The sequence below is a fragment of the Podarcis gaigeae genome (genome assembly GCF_964106915.1).
Source record: "Podarcis gaigeae genome assembly, chromosome: 1".
NCBI classification, from domain to species: Eukaryota; Metazoa; Chordata; class Lepidosauria; order Squamata; family Lacertidae; genus Podarcis; species Podarcis gaigeae.
In genome coordinates, this window is record NC_139678.1 from 137,887,844 (window position 1) to 137,906,128 (window position 18,285).

Consider the following 18,285-nt stretch of genomic DNA (forward strand, 5'->3'; position numbering starts at 1 on the left):
CAAATTGTCAGGAGGAACTCAAAACAGTTAGTCACTGCCATGATCTCAGAGGCCCTGAAAGCTTCTAATACAACAGTGCTAAGGGAAAGTGTTGCATCTTGGAGACTTCCGGGTTAGCGCCACCGGCAATGGTGGAATTCCTCTGACTCAGAGGAACCTGCTCCGTGAAAATTGGGTCTTGCCGCCGCGGCGAAGGCGGAGACCCCTTAAAAATCCCAGGCGGAGGAAGCCTGGGAACGTGGGATTCGGCTGACACCAGGAGCGCCTCCCCTACTCGCAGGGAAACCCCTTTTTCGGGGATCCGAAGCGACGTGGGGTGAGTAGCGCGGTGTCTTGAATCGACCGCTATTTTTACAGAGTGAAGCTGCACAGCCGTTGCCGGAGAGCGCTGACTTTTTCCTGTGGACAATTGGATTCTAAACAAGTACCCGTGAGTAGAACGGAAAATTGGATTAAGAAACACTTTAATTTGGCATCGAAGCGGGAAGGTCTAAACAGGAAGTCCGCCTTCCGCTTTTTGTATATAGACTGAAGCAAAAATTGTGCAAGCCAAAGTCTGGAAAGTTGTATATAAAGACCTAAATTTCCTTCATTTTTAACCATCAACCCCCCTCTTGGAAGCAGGGGGAAAGAGGGGGAATTTTGATTGTTTAAGCCTGCGGAGAGAGAGTAAAGAAAGATAAATTTCCACCGTCTCAAACCTGGAAACGGGGTGTCAGAGACAGAAACTTTTGGGGAAGTCCATCAACTGTGAATGGAATGTTCTTTGACAGATAGTTAAAGAAGAGAAACAAATTGATTCCAAAGTTACCTTTTGCATTTAAAAGAAACAAAATTTTGAAAAATGAAAGTAACTTTCTTTTGCTGGACCTGCCTTCAAAAGATGGATACAAATGGAAATTGTTCCCTCTAGAGGGAGGTTGTTAAAGTGTTGCTGGAGTCGATCTGGGGATTTCACAGCTGTGGAGATTAGGATTGTGAGACTAGACTCTGACCTTGAACAAAAATGGATATAGAAGAAGTTTTGGTGCTTGCTTTTTGCAAGACAAACGCTTTGCGGGAGCAGATGCATGAGAAGATGAATTTGATGACTGTTGCAGTTCAAAATTTTGGACAAACAGTGAATACTTATATAGAAACCACTCAGGACCCAACCCAGGAACCTGCTTTGACAGGGCAAGTGCAAATGCAGAAGGCAATGGAGGAGGTTGCTGCTGAACCTCAAGCAACACAAATGGATAGAACCGAGGCCCTGCAGGAGCATAAGCCGCTGTTTTTGAAGATTGAACCCGGAGTGGGCGAGGGGGGGTCTGGAGTTGTGGGGGTCCTTAATTTTGGAGGGACTTTGAAACATGCATTTAAATATTTTCTGGACTACCCGGTTGACTGTGGGGAATGGGACTGTGGGGAATGGGCTGATCTGTTGAGGGGAGATGGAGATATTTTGGGGTTGGAGTTTTCCCGAGACCTACTCCTCAATGAGAAAGGAAAGAAATTAAGAAAGAGACCAACAAAAGACAAGGCAAAGTGCTGGTATAAACAACAAGAAGAATCGCAGAAGGGACATGGAAAAGACTTAAGAGCCTCGGACATAAGACTACCAGGTTGATGGACTAGATGGAATGGACAGTAAGGTCTGACATAACCCGAGACCAGGAAGAAGAGACGTTGGATGAAGATTGGAAGAAAGCTTTAAAAATTTATTTTGGGAATTAGGAAAAATGGTGGAATGAAATCATTTGGCTTTAGTAGAAATGATATTAGGAGTTATGTATAAATAAGTATTAAGTTTTAGGATTTAAGGTATTTTATCGTAAGATAAGGTTAAAATAAATTAAGGTAAATTGAATGACAGAATATTGTGAAAGATGAAAAGGATTTGCTGAATTAATTGATAGGTTAGACTGTTAAGATAAACTATCCAATAAAAATTGAGAAAGATGGAAAGAATTTGCTGAAACAAATAATTAAACTAGAATACAAAAAGGGAGGTGTGAGGAGGTCGATGAAACAAGTAAATGAAAGACAAAGAGACGGAATATTGGATGTGTGTTTTATTTTTATTTTTTTATTGTTATTGCTGTATTTTTCTTTCTATTTTTATTTTTTTATTTTTTCTATCTATTTTTTATATATTGTAATGTATATGTTGTTAATTTTGTTGTTGTTTGTTTTCTTTTTCTCTCTTTTGTAATCTCTAAACTCTTAATAAATATCATTTAAAAAAAAAAGAAAGTGTTGCATCTTGTTGTCATGTCTTGAACCCGATTCCCAAGGAATTCTGCAGGCGAGATCCAGGGCAGCCCAGAGGACAGTGCAGGAATCTTAGGCATGGGTTCGGATCCTCAGTTCAGCTGAAGACAGTTAGATATATCACCTCAGCAGAAGCTACCACGTAGTTAGAGGCGCTGAACCTTTAACGCTCCAGAACAACTGTGTAGCAGACAGCGATCAACCATTTATTCACTGCCTCTCTATGCCTATGAAAGCTTTACCTGTTGATTTTTGCTTATTACGCAACTGCTCACAGGACCAGCCTTCATGAACAACGTGGCACGTTTAGTTTTGGCTTCTCTCCCCTCCACCCTCAAATAGCCTCACAGAAAGGCTGTGGTTCTTAGTCTCAGTTGAGAACGCAAGACCCGTCGGATCAGGTGAGTGGCCCATCGAGTGCAGTATCCTGTTCTCACAGCAGCAAACCAGAAGGCCAAGGGAAGCAACCACACCTGCACTTCCCAGAGACTGGTATTCAGAGGGGTTGAACATAGCCAGCACAGCAACTAGCCATTGACCATCTTGGCTTCCAGTCTCTTAGTGCAGCTCCTCCAGCAAGCGCCAAAATGGTTCTCCAATCCCGGCCCCACATGGCGTTCTGGCTCGCAGGCCTTTGTTCTCTTACTTCTTCTCAGCACCCATCTGCCCCCAAACCTCCTGTAAAAGACACCTTTTCCTGTCCTCTCACACTCTTCCCGGTCACCTTGGCAACCACTATCTGCCCAGGCCTAAGGATTCCTCTCTGATGTGGGCCAGTAACAAGGTGAGGCCCTGGCTTGGAAAGGAAGCCTAGCCTGTATTTTCCTACTGGCCTGGAGCTAGATTCTGACATTCATAATTCCTTAGAAACCAATGATTTAAGAACTCGGACTGCTATCACATGGATTGACAGTCAAGCAGATTATAATTATAAACAAGTTGAAAACATATGTTCTCAAATTCTACCCAGCTTCTCACTCTAACACTAAACGCAAATCATTGAAACAGTAAAACATACAAGTTTAATTCTTTTTGTTTGTTGGTGACACATTCAAGAAGCAATGCCCTGAACTTTAATCTCTTTGACCATCCCACAATCCACATTGAGCTGTAGCTCATGTAGTTAATACTGCTGTTATACCAGCAAACAAGTCGCTCTAAATAGGGTTTTATCCAAAACAAAGGGGACACTTTTTGCAAATTTCTTTTGCCCTCTGTGAAAATGCCCCCTTTTTGATCATGGAAACTTGAACAGGAATTAAGATGTTTATGGATTCAGAGCGAGGGCAACATCATACAGAGAGAATTGCCTTCTCTTTGAACTGGCTTTGTTTGCCCTAAGTGATGTCATTGTACAGCCAAATCGGACTGCTTATATGATTATTTCACTTTTCCCAGAATAAAGATTAAGTTAAATCCAAAACGATGGTATCAAAGTAGTGATCAACTGGGGACAAAAAAAGCTGTCACAGGCCCTCATAGCTCATTCTCTCAATGTCATATGAAGCCTGCATGGTGGTTAAGAGAATGAGATATAAACCAAAAGACCCCCATCTGAACACATTCTCAGCCTGTCTGTAATACAGGATAAAAATACTGTCTGACTTTAAAGAGCAGTTGAGGGTATTAGCACAAGTAAGCTATAAACTGAGATGATGTTTGTAAAACAGTAATTTAAAGCATATGGGACGCGGGTGGCGCTGTGAGTAAAACCTCAGCGCCTAGGACTTGCCGATCGCATGGTCAGCGGTTCGAATCCCCGCGGCGGGGTGCGCTCCCGTCGTTCGGTCCCAGCGCCTGCCAACCTAGCAGTTCGAAAGCACCCTCGGGTACAAGTAGATAAATAGGGACCGCTTACCAGCGGGAAGGTAAACGGCGTTCCGTGTGCTGCGCTGGCTCGCCAGATGCAGCTTGTCACGCTGGCCACGTGACCCGGAAGTGTCTGCGGACAGCGCTGGCTCCTGGCCTATAGAGTGAGATGAGCGCACAACCCTAGAGTCTGGCAAGACTGGCCCGTACGGGCAGGGGTACTTTACCTTTACCTAATTTAAAGCATAATTACTCATGTCCAAAAATAAAGGCTTTTGTGATCAATTTCCCACTTTGGGGGAGATTTTGGAAGCATATGTGCAAAAAAGGACAGAATCATATCTGGCCATTTCATTTTAAGGAGTATCACGTGAGCTTTAATGCAGAACAGAAAGTGGAAATCTGTTCTGGAACAACAAAACAAAACAAAATAAAGACCAAGGTGGTACAGAGTTATCTGTGATGCCAGTGTAGGAAGGCTGAATGTTATTTGGCAGGTTTGTATCTTTTCTTAATATGAACTGAGTCCAAACTAATAAGGCCATTTTGAACCAGAACACTAAGATGACAATACATAAGGGCTGTCAAGAGGATATCTTTTTCTCTGAGCAAACTCAAGAAAGGTCTGTCCAATGACTCCTCAACCTCTTCCCCCTGTCGCAAAGACCTAAAATTGACCAGCCCATTGATTTCCTACATGATTTCATACTGGCTTAACCATATGTTCAGATAGCTATATGACACATGTTGATTAGCATAGTATCAGGTACGTAGTTTTGTATAAAACACACACACACAAAAAATAGGAACAAAACATTCTCAAAAGCCTTATTTTTTACCCAGACCTTTTGATATTAATTTTCTGCTCATATTTTAGTGTGGTGGGAGGTACAGTTGGACCTACTTGTATATTTTAGGTTGTTTTACCCTTATTTTTAATGTTCATATTTATAAGTTGCTTTGAGATTCATTTTTTAATCAACTAAGTAATAATGATAATAGGAGGAGGAGGAGTACACGGCACATACAGGAAATTCATCCTCCTTTTTTAGGAAAAGGGCCTAAGGTTAAATCCTGAGCTTACCAGTGGAATTCTGCAGTGTGATAACTGTTGGGGCTGCAGAAATAGATGGCTGCAAAATAGGCTGGAAATGTCTGGTCATTCAACTGTATGAGCAGCAGGATAAATTGCCCTCACTCAAATCTGGCTTTGTGACATTGACACCTAGACAAATTTAACTGGCTATGAGATGATATGATACCATCAGACTGCTACCTGATTGTTGATGGGCCAGGATATTTTAAAAGTACATTTTTAAAATTTCTGCTGCACCGTGAAAAATGGTGTTTTCACAGACCTTTTCCCCACCACTCCCCACTTTCACTCTGAAAAAAAAAATTACAGGTGAAATTTTTGTGCAGCCGTACTTATCGATTGTCCACATCTGATGAAATGGGAGAAGCTGCTCCAAAGGAGAACAATGTACAAATACAATACAAGAAATCTGTATCGTTGTCTATTGCTCTCATCAATTGCACTGACAGTTGAAGCCGACGAAGGCTAAACAGGCTGATCTATGCCATTTTGAGTAATCTGATTATAACATACAGGAATACAAATAAATAGTCTAGATCTAATTTTATAAACTGTTCCACATTTCCTTTATTATATTAAACCTGCAATGGAAATAGAGCAACACATTCCCACGTCTCAGTGTCAATGGCCCAAATTCCTCCCTGGTGGATGTGTTTTCACTGAGACTTATTGATTTCCTTTATGAATCAATTTAAGCCAGTCCAAACCATTTTTTAAAACTTAAAATTTATTGTTTCACATGTATCTTGCCTGTAGAGCTCTGAAGACCATAGACTATGGATGGAGTTCAACTGAGAGCGAAGCCCTTGGGGGGAGGCAATAGAGGGAACTGCCCCAAACATGGTGGGACCCACATTAACACTGATTAAGAGTACACTCCAAGGGCAAGAGAGAAGGAAGGGGTGACTTGGTAGCTCAATGAAAGTCAGCCCCCAAGCCCTCTAGAGTTTTTAAAAAGAACCTACCGAGAGTGAGTTCTAGGGGGCAAGACTTCTTACACTCATTACTGTCATCTTGTTAGTAGCAATAAGGCAGCCTATCTGATTGCAAACACTCAAGTCACCTCTTCCCACAGGAAATAATGAAATGAACACAACATAAAACAATTAATGGTTTTTTTCATTTAAAAAAATCGAGTAGTAACCAAAAACAATCAGCTTGAAATATGTACAGTAATATCATGACTTCCCACCTGCAGCAGACATGAGATACAACATGCAACAGGAGCAACACGGTTCTCATTTTCTATTAGATCAATATTTATCACATGCTTATAGTTGATCCCTATTAGAATATGTGTGTAGCTTTACTTCTGACTAGTTTTCTGGTATGGATGCCGACAAACAGATTTACCCTCTATTTGTCCACAAGATCAGCAGCTTTTGCTAAAACCTTTCATGTCTAGAATTGGTTGTTTCTGTAACACAAGGGAGAATTGCAAGGTTAATCATCATTGCAATAGTTAGCCTAAAAAGCAGTAAGTGCCATAGGATCTGCTGTTGCATGACCTGACATCATCATTTATCTGTCCCCCACCCCCCTGCTAAAAGCCTAGTGGACACTTTTACGCCTCCTTTGCCAGTGCTGCAGCAAAATCGTGCATGATGTCATCAAGTGCAACCAGTAAACAGTAGCAGTCCCCGAATCACAAGTTTGGAACTCCTTTGGAATGAATCCCGGCAGAAACTGCTGTTTCAGCTTGTTGTTTGTGGATGGTGCAGGGCAAAATTTAAAATGTGAAGATAAATCAATGGTGTTCAGCCTTTGACAAATGGATGAGAACTTCAGGCACATTCCTAATTCATGCCTTTCCAGTGTCAAAAAATATAACAAATAAAAATGTTTGTAGAGGTCTCTGTTGGAGGACGTCAACACCCAAAACAAATAGGGAATATTTCTGAGGCATTTTAAATTCCCACACCAGCCAGGCACCTGCCCACAAAAGCCAGGCAACAAGTGTAGGGGTTGTAGAGCCAATAGGAGCAATATATATTTAAAGCTATCTATTTTTATTTTTATTTTGAAGATAGGGTAAATTATTGAAAATATAATACTGCAGTGGGTTACTTTTTGTCCTGTGGGTTTTGTTGGTAACTTTCCTATGTAGTTTAGATTGTTTGGCAAATGGAAATCAATTTTTAGAAAGCCGGGTTTAGAAATAATGCTAGATTGCCTGGGTGAGAATGAGCATATGACAAAACAAAACCCTAAATTGCTATGGTTCCACAACCATAGTAGCAAAATGTGTATGAGCTACTAGCTAGAATTCCTTGATTTAAATCTTATCTCAGTCTGCACTGGGTGGATTTAAGAAAGCTAAACTTCACCTACCCAACTGACATTTGAGGATAATAATTTTGTTCTGGCCCAAGACATTTGAGAGAGCTAAGTTCAACTGCCTAAATGTGGCTCTGCTCTCTGATTTCATTTCAGTCAGCAGGTGAGAGGATTCAATGTCTAAATGGTTCCACATACTAAAAAAGAAAAGAAAAACAATGCTCCCTCTACATGTCAGACCTAGCATGTCAGAGAGGGGCAGGTTAGGCCTCCCCTCTATCTACATGGCTAAGATTAGAATTTGGAGGAAAACCTATGTTTATCTTATTACCAATTCAAAGACTGGTGCCGAACCCACTGTGCTTTTCACCTTATTCCTTCCTAGTACTCTTTGCTTCTCACCCTCTGTCTCATCTTTGGGTCAGAATAATAATTATTTTTTGCTCATCTCAGCAGATGATAGTGGGAAATGAGATGGGGTTTCCATAGAAGATGTAGCTTCTATGAGCCTAGCAGCAGCCACCTGCTCTGCATTTTATTTATTTATTGCAAATATTTATAAGTCACAGCCAAAATGTGGAACACCAGAACCAACTTTTCCCTGTAGAAGCAACTACGTAAAATCAATACTACGAAGAAGACAAATGGTAGCTTGGACACAGTAAGGGGATGCACCTCATCCCTCCCCAAAGGAATGGACAAAAAGGTGCCAATTCACCTGTTGATGCAAGGACAGTAATGTTGGGGCATGATGCATCTCAGACAAGGAGGTACTAGCAATAGTAGAGGTAGACTTACGATGGTAGCTCTACCTGGGGCACCTTTTTAAAACAAACAAACAAACACAACAACAACCTCATTGTGCTGTAAAGCACTTTGGAAATGTAAAGCTGTGTCATTAACACAGACAGTTTTTCCGGGTCATGTGGCCAGCATGACTAAGCCGCTTCTGGCGAACCAGAGCAGTGCACGGAAACGTTGTTTACCTTCCTGCCAGAGCAGTACCTATTTATCTATTTGCACTTTGACGTGCTTTCGAACTGCTAGGTTGGCAGGAGCTGGGACCAAACAACGGGAGCTCACCCCATCGCAGGGATTCGAACCGCCAACCTTCCGATCAGCAAGTCCTAGGCTCTGTGGTTTAGACCACAGCACCACCCGCGTCCCTTAACAAACAGTAGCAGAAGTCATATAGTCAAAATCTAGTTCCATGCAATCAAGCCAGTGGTAATGCCTCACCCCTGATTTGCCTTGGAATGACACCTCCACCTCTATTTTCTTTGGCTCCAAAGAAGCGATCAATGGGAGGATGAACAACAGCTCCAACTTAGCAATCTTTGGCAGTGCCCAGGACCTCTTCTGGTTGCTCTGCCTGAATGAACTCCAATCTGCCTGTTCTTTGCCTTTAGCTGTACCCCTGATCAAAGAATGCTACCAATGTCCCAGCATGCAACTATCCAATGGGGAAGCATTAACTCAGAAAAAGTAAAACATAACTTAGGACATTCAGCTATAGCTTCTGAGCAGCCATTTGTCATTATCATGGAAGTACATTTTCAGCTGTCAGCATCACAATAGCTGTCACTTTATCTACTGAGTGCCTGAGTTGCATGTTGTTATTGTTTATGATTACATTTATTCATTACTCATGACACAAAACATTTCAAAGCAACTTACAACGTTAAGTTGTTACATTTATGGTATGTTATCTTTATGGGGCAAAATCATCTGGGGGGACACTTGAGATGTCTTGCATGGAGGAATATTTCAACTGTGTGTGAAATGTCCCTTACTTTTCAAGCATTAGAGTGCCGTTTTCTAAACAATTCTTTGAAGAATGGAACTTACAAAAAACTTTCCATTGATCATGCTGGCTAGATTTTCAAGAAAGAAGAGACTTTTAAGGTCAACAATTCAAAGGCATTGTCACAGCAAATATTGCCAAATGAAGAGTCCAGTTTGAGCCCCTCAGAGCAAAGATACAAGCTACATGCAACCAATGTGGATTCCTGCAGCCCAAATTGACCTCTTTAAAGAGGAAATAGTGGCTTCTGGAGCGGGTGATCAGGAGGAGAGAGGTAGCAGGTGAACTTCCCAGTCCAATAATTCTCCCAAGTGGCACCCCACATCACAGAGCTTCAAATGCTTGTGGAAGAGCCTCTTTTTCTATCAACAGTAGAGGCACTATATCATGTTTCTATGAGTGGTGGCAGGCCATTAGACCTCAGCAAACAAGATTATTAGCCAGATTTAAAAGCCAACACTGAAATACATGCAATATTAAATGGCAAAAGAACAGCATGGAACAACAAAGAGCATTTTATGTGTACTTAACTTTTTATATCTCATAGGATCTTGTGATAACGTCCCTCCACTTTGTTCAGCAGAAGGATTTGCACCTGTAACTTCCATACCTCGTACCTATACCCATTTTATTGTGCATAATAATCGTGGGGTTGCCATGTTTCAACAAGTGAAAATCTGGACACAAAAGTTGTTGGCCTTTTTTTGTTTTGTCCGTTGGCCAAAGGTGTTGAGCTATTTTTAAGGAAATTTGCCAAAATCTGACAAAGAGGTCTAAGTGAGCAAAGGGTAAATTCCACACATGGTCTGAAACATGAACTGGCCTTAATGGCAGAAAGTCCCCAGCATCTCAAAGGAGAGAGCAACTCATGTGTGGAGAAGGGCTATCGTTACATGGCAGAGCACATGGTCTGCAGGAAGAAGGGGCCCAGATTGCAGGTCCTGGGAAAGGCCTCTGCAAGAGATCCTGCAGAGCTGATGCCATTCAGGGGAGACCATAGTAAGCAATGTCTGATTCACTATAAAGCAGCTTCCCATGTTCATATTCTTTTAAAAAACCAGGTAAACGTAAAGATGACAAGGTGCTGCAATTAAGGCAACAAATAGCAGAGGAAAATGAACACAAAGAGCAGAATGTGTGTTTGAAGCCTAGTTGCATTTTGATCTCTCCTAAATATATAGTTGGCATTGGGGGGAGGTAATTAGTATATAAAACAATACGATAGATTCAGATTCAGGCAGACAACAGTTAAGAACTTAACATGTGAAGCACACAGACGGGCATGCAGACACACAACACACATACATTGAACACACAAACACGTTCATGCCATTTGACATAATGTATCACACTCAACTTTGGGTTACAGAGAAATACAGCCAATCCTGATACTTTGGCAATTGCACTTATGTGACATATGTGTTTGCAAACATACTTTTTCATGTGAATGTGTGAAAAAACATTATGTGACTACATTAAAGTGAACATGGGACATGGACTATATTTACAGAACCTTAGGTAAAGGTGAAGTGACCACCAAACCCCCCCCCCAAAAAAAAACAACAACAACAGACTGAGAGGGTGCCCAGAACAGATTAGGCCCCATTCAAAACCCAAACCAAAAAGAACAGTTCCCAGATTCTGTGTTATGGAGTATTGTATTAGATGTATTCCAGAGGGAGAGAGAAAAAGAGACACATTTTGCTTTCTTTTCTCAGTATCTCATGCAGATGGTTGCAAAGTGTTGTTACAGCAACGAAAAAGGAATGAGTGGAAGGTAGGATAATATATGTATATTCTGATGTATCTCAGCAACAAAATGTTCTGCAGCTTTTGTGGCAACATGTAGGCGTAGCATCTTATAAGCTGAATGGCTTGATGGGGGGGGGGTAGAAAAGGGATGCATTTGCTGTATCCTCACATCCCTACCCAATAAAGATACAGCATGAAAATCAATGGCAAGGATACATGTATCTCTTAGTTACAATAGCGGGGGGGGGGGTAACAAAAACAGACTTTTCCCTCCCTAGAAACAAACACGGCTCTGTCTGTATGTGGCAGACTCTACCTACTGAAACAAGCCAAGGTATTTAATCCCTTATGTACTCCTTTACACAGAACTGCAACCAAAGTTAATTTTTAGGGAGAAAGGTTCCCCCACTCTTAATACCCTTTATCTAGAATGGTTGAGAATAAAGGGCTGAATAATGTTGGTGCTTGTTTTGTTTGTCCAGCTCTGACAGGTGATCAAGAAAAGCAAAGGTTTTTAGTTGTTGTTTTTTACTTTGAGGCAACCCCAGTGGCCAAAATGACTGAGCTTATGTCTCCACGCATCAAGTAGTTTTTAAGAATGCAGCCATCACAATGAACTTCCACAATGGTACTCCATGGCCAAGCCGAAACGCCCAAGAAAAGCTATTGTATTGTGTATCAGAATAGAATAAAAAGTCGTATGCAAAAGATCGCCTGTGAATGAAACACTCACTCCGCTGTGTGAGTACAGACAGGTGAAAAACGAGCTGTGCCTTACCTTTTGTCTGCAAGCAAGTCAAACCCAAGGAGTGTGTCTGGTTAGAAAGAAAAGGCTGGAGAATCTGCAAAATAACACACACATATACACACACACTTAATATTATTACACTGGAAAAGTATTATCCTCCATTTCTGTACAAAAAACACCCATTTAGTTTAAAATGCAACCCAAAAATGCATGCAAAATTTCCCCCCTCAAAAAACCCCGCCCATATACCAAAGCAATTAAATAAATGCATGAAATGCAAACATATGTATACCCTATGCCTTCCATACAGAGCCTGCATTCATCTAGTATTTGCAAATTCTGCACCTAATATATAGCCAGAAGGGCTTCTGTAGATCAGCATATTGCAGGTATTTAAAAAGACACACATAAAGCTGATGGTAAAACAAAAAGGGGGGGAAACATTACCAGCTCCTGTGCTGCAATACCAACAAAGGGATATCCTTAAATAACTGCAGCATAACCATTCTCCCAGAGTATTAGTATCCGTGAGCTCTCTGTCTATCTCCAGACAGACACAGTCTGCCAGCCACCAGCTTGCAGCTTCTGTATGTGTGTCGGGGAAGAGGAAAACTGCAAATCAGATGAAGTCCCCGCAGTGGTGAAAAGGAAAAGAGGCCGAGTGGGAGACACAGAGGGAGCTCGCTGGCCACAGAATTTTCCAGAATGACGGCAAGGCAGCCAGCTCCGCCATCACTCACTTACAATAGGATGCTGCACTTGCCTCAGCTTAAGCCGTCTATCAAAAGGGTTCCTGGTATCGAATGCCTGACAAGCATTTTAATTGCAACCAACCAAAACATGTCCTTGGTAATCAGGCCTCTAATCCCTGGAAAACCATCAACTGGTTTCCTTTTGTGTCACTGCCAAATGTACACACAGGCAACAGAATACTAAAATTTATATGAATCCATTTTTAAAAAATAAAATGTTTTACATGCAGTAATATGTGCTGCTGAAAAAACAGATCTCTTCGGATTATAAATGCAAAGTTACTACAGCATGCACACTACACACACACACACACACACACACACACACACACACATTCCTTTGTATCTTCCAAACACTTTTTTTAACTTCTCAAAGAAATGGGAAGCTTCCTTGTAAGAGAAAATATACTGTATGCTCAAGCATTATTTTGACTTTCAAAGAAAGATATCATGCTACAAGTAAAAGGTGCAATTACATTTCTGCTATAAACCAGGCTTTGCCACCATAGCTAATGACACAAATGTACTAGCTGAGCCACAAATTCTCTGCTGTGGATTGGAAACATCAGCAGAAATATTATATACAAGCAAATGAAAACCATGCAACAGAATGAAACTTTTGAAAGTTTTGCAGCATGAGCTGCCTAACTGAATTACGTGAGAGTATGGAAGTGTAAAATGTTATGGTTGACCCAAACCCTGTTAATTTGCTTTTTTAAATATAGTGAACACAGAAGGTGACAGAGAGTGCTCCAAGGGCAGCTGAGTTCATAACCATGCCTTGTTTACTCATAAATAAATCTCATTATGTCTGATAGGAATACTAAGCGGGCATAGGAATGCAGCTCTGTAATGATTAATCTCAAAAGTACAAATGAATAATTGTCAGGTTACTGGAAGATGTTACAGAAAGATTATTTTCTGGTAAATATCTGTTATGCATCCCAGGTCTTCTTCCTGGGAAGTCAAGAGGAAATAATGCGGAGACACATACAGACCTATAAACACTAATTTGGGAGTAAATTCCACTTCCAAATAAAAATTATTATGATTTAACTGTAAAAATATTTTCATAAGTTGTGCTAAGGTAGGGTTGCCATATTTCAAAAGACAAAAGTTGTTGAGTTTTTCATGGGTTGCCATGACATTGTTAGCAATTTCCGCCCGGATACTGCTTTCAACTGCAGTATTTTGGATACACCTGGGACATTCCGGACGTATGGCAACCCTAAAAGGGTAAAGCAATAAATTCTGACATACACACAGCTATTGCTAGAAAAATAAGTTGTGTGCCCAGTTGCTCTCGCTCAACAAGAGCACTGGACAATAAAATAGTAATAATGTCAAATGACTTAGAAGTTACTAAGCAAAATGTTGTTGGCAAGGTGGGAAGAGAAACACGTGCTTTTATTGAGTTCTTCCCTTTTCCAGTTAAAGAAAACAGTTCCATATAAATCAGCAGGGTCGACAATACCTCATAATGTAAAAAAACAACAACACATACAGTGTATGGAGCCTAACTGACAGTTTTTGACACAAACATTGTTCTATTAACATGCATATAGCATAACAACAGTATAAGAGTGCAATAATAATGGGTTATGAAATACTTGTAGCAACAACAAACCTCACAGACCTTGAAACTATGGCACCTGCGAGGTGGGAAGCCTATACACAATCATAGTTCACAGCTGCTTGAGTGGGTGCAACTTTTTGTCATTGAAGGTGCCAGAGAGATGACACCTTCCCCTTTTCTTGGTTCAGGTAGGTAGCCATGTTGGTCTGACATAGTTGAAATAAATTAAAAAAATATTTAAAAGATTTAAAAATCCAGTGGCACCTTAGAAACCACAAAGCCTAGGACTTGCCGATCAGAAGGTCGGCGGTTGAATCCCCGCAACAGGGTGAGCTCCCGTTGCTCGGTCCCTGCTCCTGCCAACCTAGCAGTTCGAAAGCACATCAAAGTGCAAGTGGATAAATAGGTACCTCTCCGACGGGAAGGTAAACGGTGTTTCCGTGCACTGCTTTGGTTCGCCAGAAGCGGCTTAGTCATGCTGGCCACATGACCCAGAAGCTGTACGCCGGCTCCCTCAGCCAGTAAAGTGAGATGAGCGCCGCAACCCCAGAGTCGGCCACGACTGGACCTAATGGTCAGGGGTCCCTTTACCTTTACCTATTCTGCCTTGGTCAGACCACACCTCGAACACTGTGTCCAGTTCTGGACACCACAATTTAAGAAGGATGTTGACAAGCATGAGGAGGGCAGAGGAGGGCAACCAAGATGATCAAGGTCTGGAAACCAAGCCTTATGAGGAATGATTGAGGGAGCTGGGTATGTTTAGCCTGGAAAAGAGGAGACTGAGAGGAGATATGACAGCCATCTTCAAATATCCTGCATATGTCACATGAAAGAGAGAACAAGCTTGCTTTCTCCTGCTCTGGAGGGTAGGACGTGAACCAATGGCTTCAAGGTACAAGAAGGGAGATTCTGACTAAATAACTTTATCAGGAATAACTTTCAGACAGTAAGAGCTGGTTGAGAGTGGAACAGACTCCCACAAAATGTGGTAGATACTCCTTCATTGGAGGTTTTTAAGCAGAGGTTGGGTGGCTATATGTCAAGATAACTTACCTGAGATTCCTGCACTGCAGGGGGCTGGACTAGATGACCCTCAGGTTTCTTTGAACTCTACAGTTCTATGATTCTACTGACAAACAGCACCTCTTTCCTGTCTCAACTGAGCCTTCCCCACCCAGTCCTTCAGCGACTCCAGACAATCAATAGTTTAAAGCTTATGCCTCCTTGGCATTGCTTGAGAAGGAGAGAGAGAGAGAGAGAGAGAGAGAGAGAGAGAGAGAGAGAGAGAGATCCGCCCCCCGCCCAGCTCTGGATGGGAACTATAACTTAAAACAGTTAAACACACCAATAGTCTGCTCTACTGCATCAGGGGGGTGGGGGAGGAAGAGATTTTGCTGTGAGGACAGTTAAGGCAGAAGCTGTAGCTATTAAGCATCTCTATGGTTACTGGTATAGGGGAAAAAACACCCTTTTTAAAAACAAAATGAGCAATGGGGGAGAGGAGCAAAGGATGACTTCAGCTAGTACAGTCACCCTCAGCAGGTATGGGGGGAGGGGGAGGAAGCACAAATAAAATTCAAGAGCTTTAGGGAAAAAATCATTCTGGAAATTTTTCCAGTGGAATAAAGGACTGCTGTTCTTCCCCTTCTAATGTTTCCTTACAGAGAGCCAACGTGGAAGTATCTCATCAGCCCATCTCATTTTGGCAGTACGTCTGTTCATGCTCTTCAGAATTGGATTGCCTGTTTGCTTTGAACTTGACTGAACCTCCCAGATTGTGTTGTATTGTCAGCACATTGCATCATCTTGCTCATACCCATGCAGCCCCTTTTCTTAGCTACTGACAGAGCAAAGAGCATCTGTCTTTCTGTGAATCTGAGGGCTCTCTGGTATTAACGCCATCCACAAATGCCTTAGCTTTAAATATACATATATATTGTTTCTTTTTTCCACACAACTTGGGACAGTGAGTGGTCTCTTTTTTTTAACCTGCTTACATTAAAGTTGAGATAAGTAGATATTGTGGATTAACTGATACACCAGCGTTAGCAAAAACAAAAAAATACTTGTATACTGGTGACACAAGGGACAAGTGCAGCAGTCAAACTCCCTGGATCTTGGGTCATGCTATGCGCATGAAAGACCATATGCCTTGAAGTGTTAGTTAATTTGTCACCCTATGTTTAATTTATTTAAGAGTAGTAAAAAAAAATTGCACTAACAAGTAACCTTGCCATCCTGTTCACAAATTTCAAGTTCTTCCCAGCTGTGGGTCCTATCCAGCAATGCTGTTCCAGTTACACAGCGGAGCTTTTCCCTCCTAGTTACCCTTCAAAGCCTACTTCAGAGAGTTGGAGGACACCCCAGGGTAGATTTTTGAGGGCATGCAAGGAGATGAGAGGTAATTCCACTGTGCATGACAAACTCCACACATGCAGTGTTAGAAACACTGCTTAGAGATTGTTCAAATCGTAAGTGGTGCATGAATGCTTTTAAATGAATAAATATTTTCTCCGCACCTGTGGCTGGTGTATCAACAGTAACCAACTGTATTTCTCTCTAGCTGTCACAAACCAACCTTGAGGTGGTGGCTCGAGGTAAAACCTTGAGACCGCTTCCTACTCATCTTCCACTCGGTGGTCCCTCGGATCAACCAGGAACACTCCCTGGATGATCCCAGCTACACATCCAGTTCACAGAGCAAAGAGGTAGGAAATGGGATCTGCAAAGGCTACGTAACAAATATTGGTTTCCTCCTCTCTGGAGCCTAAAAGTGAGTGTCTTAGTCAGAAGTGTGCTAAGAACTGTTTCTTTGAGCAAGATGGTTAATTGTTCATAGAACTGAGTTGGAAGAGACCCTGAGCGTCATTTAGTCCAACCCCTGCAATGCAGGAATCTCAACACGGGTTCCCCTATCCACTAACAGTTATTCCTGCCCCAGTTTGGGAATCATTTCTAAGGAACTATTTTGCCTTACCAGACCTTAATATTAATACAATCGATGGATTCTATGAGCAGCTCCCTCTTTGGCCACCCACTGACCCGGAAGAAATCCACGGACTCATTTCTAATCTCAAAGTTGGAAAAGCCCCCGGTCCCGACATAGTCCCGGCAGAAGCTATAAAACTTCATGCAGACTGGTGGGCGAAAATCCTGGCTGTTACTTTTGATGCCATAAACAACAGTGGGAAGGTTCCAAGAATATGGAAGGATGCGATTATTATTCCAATTCATAAAAAGGGCTCGACAGATGATCCGGGAAATTACAGGAATATCAGTTTATTGTCAATAATTGGGAAAATATATGCACGGTTCTTGTTAACTAAGCTTACTAAGTGGGCCGAAGAGAATAACCTGATTGGGCCTGAACAGGCTGGTTTTAGACCAAATCAGTCAGCAGTTGATCATGTCTTAGTTTTATACCACCTTGCCCGGAAATATTCTGCCCCAAATAGAGGCCAACTTTGTGCAGCCTTAATTGATTTAAAGGCCGCTTTTGACAGCATCCCCAGAGGATTACTTTGGGGGAAATTAGCACAATGGGGAATAGACAAAAGACTTTTGTGGCTAATAACTAAATTGCATGACAGATCGGCCGCTAGGGTGAGAATCACTCCGGCCGGCGACCTCTCAAATTCAGTAACCATCAATAGAGGTATCCGTCAAGGATGTATCCTTGCTCCGACCCTTTTTAATCTATTTATAAGTGATATGAGGGCGCCTCTGATAGATTCTCAAGAAACGATCCACGCCCCCCGCCTTGCCCAATATCGTTGCCCCCTTCTACTCTACGCAGACGATGCAGTGATCCTATCTTTCTCAAGAGTTGGCCTTAGGAGGGCACTAAAATTTTTTGATGCTTACTGCAAATCAAATTTTCTTACAATTAATCATGCCAAGTCCAAAGTCCTAATTTTCACCAAGAGTCGAAAAACCTATAATTGGAGAATAGACGGAAAAGCCATTGACCAAGTCTTTAAATTTCAATACCTGGGAGTCCTTCTCCAACACAAAGTGGGCTGGAAGGTCCATCTTGCATATGTATTAAATAGAGCTAAAGCCCTTTCCTTTGCGCTACTGCGTTTTTTCTTTTCAGATGGGGCTTTCCATATTCCATCAGTGTTAAAAGTTTTCAAGGCAAAGGTGATTGCAACAATAGCATATGCAATCCCAATATGGGGGTCCTTTGTTAATCTAACCCAATTGGAGGTAATC

The 18,285-nt window shown here is 41.8% G+C and overlaps 1 protein-coding gene across 40 annotated transcripts in view; it reads right to left on the reverse strand.

Moving 5' to 3' along the window:
- The window catches only part of MAP2 (microtubule associated protein 2), a 334,330-nt gene that overhangs the window by 168,724 nt on the left and 147,321 nt on the right, over positions 1-18,285 (reverse strand). For 35 of the 40 annotated variants that reach the window (XM_083703182.1, XM_083703157.1, XM_083703180.1 and 32 more), the window contains one exon: positions 11,770-11,833. The exons of 2 other annotated variants lie outside the window; for them this stretch is intronic. The gene's annotated coding sequence lies outside the window, so the exon portion shown is untranslated. Of the gene's footprint in view, positions 1-11,769; positions 11,834-12,186; positions 12,468-18,285 lie in introns of those variants that run through there. 3 more of the 40 variants (XM_083703183.1, XM_083703149.1, XM_083703181.1) reach the window with 1 other exon arrangement.